A 4,727-nucleotide genomic window follows, 5' to 3' on the forward strand; every position below is an offset into this window, starting at 1 on the left:
GGCAGTGACTAGTGGGGTACCGCAAGGCTCAGTGCTGGGACCCCAGCTATTTACAATATATATTAATGATCTGGACGAGGGAATTGAAGGCAACATCTCCAAGTTTGCGGATGCCACTAAGCTAGGGGGCAGTGTTAGCTGTGAGGAGGATGCTAGGAGACTGCAAGGTGACTTGGATAGGCTGAGTGAGTGGGCAAATGTTTGGCAGATGCAGTATAATGTGGATAAATGTGAGGTTATCCACTTTGGTGGCAAAAACAGGAAAGCAGACTATTATCTGAATGGTGGCCGATTAGGAAAAGGGGAGATGCAACGAGACCTGGGTGTCATGGTACACCAGTCATTGAAAGTAGGCATGCAGGTGCAGCAGGCAGTGAAGAAAGCGAATGGTATGTTAGCTTTCATAGCAAAAGGATTTGAGTATAGGAGCAGGGAGGTTCTACTGCAGTTGTACGGGGTCTTGGTGAGACCACACCTGGAGTATTGCGTACAGTTTTGGTCTCCAAATCTGAGGAAGGACATTATTGTCATAGAGGGAGTGCAGAGAAGGTTCACCAGACTGATTCCTGGGATGTCAGGACTTTCATATGAAGAAAGACTGGATAGACTCGGCTTATACTCGCTAGAATTTAGGAGATTGAGGGGGGATCTTATATAAACTTACAAAATTCTTAAGGGGTTGGACAGGCTAGATGCAGGAAGATTGTTCCCGATGTTGGGGAAGTCCAGGATAAGGGGTCACAGTTTAAGGATAAGGGGGAAATCCTTTAAGACCAAGATGAGAAGAACATTTTTCACACAGAGAGTGGTGAATCTCTGGAACTCTCTGCCAGAGGGTAGTTGAGGCCAGTTCATTGGCTATATTTAAGAGGGAGTTGGATGTGGCCCTTGTGGCTAGGGGGGTCAGGGGGTACGGAGAGAAGGCAGGTACGGGATACTGAGTTGGATGATCAGCCATGACCATATTGAATGGCAGTGCAGGCTCGAAGGGCCGAATGGCCTACTCATGCACCTATTTTCTATGTTTCTATGTTTACTTGATGGGCGGAATTCTGCCCCTATCACTTATGAATATGTGTTTGGAATCAGATGTAGAATGATTTAATCAGTGTAATAAGGATTGAGGTGGCTTCTCTCTCTTTGAGCTTCACATGTGGAAACACCCCCACCTGCTGGTTCCTATCTAAACCGCACACCATCCAGACATGGAAACACACCAGGGGTCCTTCGGTCACTAGGTCCAAATCCTGCAACTCCCATCCCAACAGCACTGTGGGAGCGCCTTTACTGCAAGAACTGCAGCGAGGGAAGGAGGCAGCACACCCCTTCCTTCTCGTGGGCAATTAGGAATGGGCGATAAATCCTGAAAAACGAATAAAAATATGAATTTAAATACTCAATTTTTATTTTTCAATTTTTTAATTAAAATTATAAAGTTTCATGAAATGTACAAAGAAAGCTGTCAGTCATCCCATGTTACAACTGCTAGGCAAAAGGTTTAAAACTGGGACCCTTGCATTCAGCCCAATAGTATATATGAACCCACCTCTGCTCCACATTGCCCTTGTCAGAACAGTGCCATAGATCAGTGTGCAGAACACACCCATTATTCCATGGCACAATTATTCCAAATTTGGAAACAATTCATTGTATGGATCACTTAGAAATGATCAAATGGTTAGCACTGCTCCAGACCCAGCAAAAAAGGGGCGACATGGTGCCACAGTAGAGTTGCTGCCTTACAGCGCCAGAGACCCGGGTTCGATCCTGACTACGGGCGCTGTCTGTAAGGATTTTGTACTTTCTTCCCTTGACCATGTGGGATTTCCCTCGGGTGCTCCGGTTTCCTTCCATACCCCAAAGATGTACAGGTTTGTGGGTTAATTAACTTTGGTTGTAAATTGGTCCTAATGCGTAGGATAGTGCTAGTGTACAGGGTGATCACTGGTCGGCGTGGACTTGGTGGGCTGAAGGGCCTGTTTCCGCTCTGTATCTCTAAACCCGAAGAAACACAAGATGGTCTCAGTGTTGGAACCAAATTTCACAACACCATGGAGCATATGCAGCAGAGTAGCTCTGGAAACAGCGAGAGGGTAAAGTGGTGTAATCCCTCTAGCCCTGAACCTTATTATCACTATTAACAGGATGGAGCCTGTTTAATACGCGGTGAGTTCTGAATTCCACTTCCCAGTAACCCATACTGCTGATCCTGCAACCCTTTACAGCACAGACTCCCAGTGTTGGGCATGCACACATAGCTCTGTTGGTGCATCTTAATGGTCTGGAGTTCACACCAGAAACCCCACAACTGTGGAGAGGATGTTTCCACTAGTGGGAGAGTCCAGGACCTGAGACCATGGCCTCATAATAAAAGGTCGTACCTTTAGAAAGGAGACAATGAGGAATTTCTTCAGTGAATCTGTGGAATTCATTGCCACAGACAGCTGTGAAGACCAAGTCAATGGTCATTTTTAAGGTGGAGATTGACATTCTTGATTAGTAAGGGTGCCCAGGGCATGGAGTTACGAAGGAAAGATAGATTGAATGGCAGAGTAGACGATGGGCCGAATGGTCTAGTTCCTATAGCTTATGGATGTCCATAAGCACCAGAGACAAGAGAGGAAATCTGACAGTTTCCCAGTTAATATCACAAGTGCATACTTAGTCACAACTGCTCACACCCAATCCTTTTGTATTCATTTTATATAAAATAAGCAAGTCAATGTCATTGCTGTTTATTCAAAGGCTCTATCAGAATGGTCACTGATTATAATTCGCTTGAGACAATAATTAAGCTTCATCTTCCTGTACACACCCGTGGCTCTGAGCTGAAGCCAGACCACTGATCAGCCCTGATCTCTCACTTCATTATATTCGTGTTGCCCTGTCAGAAGACAAGACAGGAAGACTGAGGAGGGAGAAAGCTGCAGAGAATCTTCTCTCCAGTTACCAGCATGGGTCAGCACCAGCATGGAGCAAGCATTTTAAACAGAAAAACCCTGGAGCTCTCCATACACATTAATACGGTTGTCAGGGATTATGGGGAGAAGGCAAGAGAAAGGGGCTGGGAGGGAAAGATCGATCAGCCACGATTGATTAAATGGCAGAGGAGACGCGATGGGCCAAGTGGCCTAATTCTTCTCCTACAACCTATGAACAACAGTACCATGACTGAACCTTCACCACACACACACACAAACACTGCCATGCTCTGAAGGATGACTGGGTGTGACCAAGAAAATGTTGGCCATGCCAGCGATACCCATATGCCGCAATACAATGGAAATGTAACAACAATGGAGTGTGTGTATATTATATGCAAACACAGCACAATGAGAACACTCACCAGCAGGGGTAATCCTGACTGGTTGCATCATGCCCTGGTACAGCAATTCCGATGCACTGGAACGTAAGAGGCTGCAGTGAGGGATGGACTTGGCCCCGTCCATTCCAGGCACTGCACCCCACTCCATCCAAAACCTCTACAGGAGGCGCTCGTGTAGGCTTGTTCCACTATCCGTGCAACCCTCTCATCTCGCTGCTACTTTCAGGTCAGAGGTGCAAATGCCTGAAGTCCCACACCACCAGGTTCAGGAACAGCTACTTTCTAACAGGTTTTGAACCAACCCAAACAACCCTAATCCCACCTCAGCCACAGAACCACGTCCTGCACTATCTTGGACCATGTTTTTCTTTGGAATTGTTCAGGAATTACACAAGAAATAGGATCAGGCATTTCCTTATTGACTGTGGAAACTGGCTCAAGGGGAAAGGTGCTGTCACGGACATTCGTGGGGGATGTGATTTAATGGCTAATCCTGCATTTGTTGCCAATCCCAGAATATCCGAGAATACGTCATTGCAGAGGGCAATTACAAATCAACCATTTTATGTGGATCTAGAGTTACATATACGCCAGTCTAGGTGAAAACTGCAGTTCCTATGTGCTATATCCACGAGGGACATGGAACATAGCACATAACAAACAGTAAAGCACTGGGAGAAGTCTTTTGGCAAAACAATATCTGTGCCAAACATAATGCCAAGTTAAAATAATCTCCTCTGCCTTTATGTGATCCATATCCCTCCATATTGTGTACATGTGCATATCTAAAAACCTCTTGAACACCACTGTCATATCCGATTCCACCACCACCAAATAAAAAACTTGCCCCCACGCATCTCCTTTAAATCTTCCCTCTCTGGCATTAATGCTACATGCTCTAGTTTTTGACAATCATGCCTTGGAATAAAGGTTTTGACTGTCTACCCTATCTATGCCTCTCGTAATTTTATACATTTCTTTCAGATCTCCTCTCAGCCTCTAATCTCCAGATAATAGAATCCAAGTTTGTCCAACCTCTCCTTATAATTAATACTCTCTAATCCAGGCAGAATTATGTTCAAACTCTTATGCATCCTCCAAAGCCTTTGCACCCTTCCTGTAATGTGGAAGCCAGAACTGCACACAACGGTGAACCAGTGACCTTTTTTACAATACTCCAGTATTTCCATGATTACCTTCACTGATATTACCAATATGTTCCATATTCTTCTAACCTGCTGTGGTGGAATTTGAACCTGTGCCTTCTGCCCAATAGTTGGGGCCTTTGCATGCCAGTCCATTAAGTTAGCCACTATTGTACCGCTGCTGGCAACCCAAATACCACCGACCTTGGTTGTGTGGCAATTAAATTATTTCAATTTCAATTTCAATTTCAATACTA

The sequence above is a fragment of the Amblyraja radiata genome, chromosome 8 (assembly GCF_010909765.2).
Source record: "Amblyraja radiata isolate CabotCenter1 chromosome 8, sAmbRad1.1.pri, whole genome shotgun sequence".
In the NCBI taxonomy this organism is placed as follows: Eukaryota; Metazoa; Chordata; class Chondrichthyes; order Rajiformes; family Rajidae; genus Amblyraja; species Amblyraja radiata.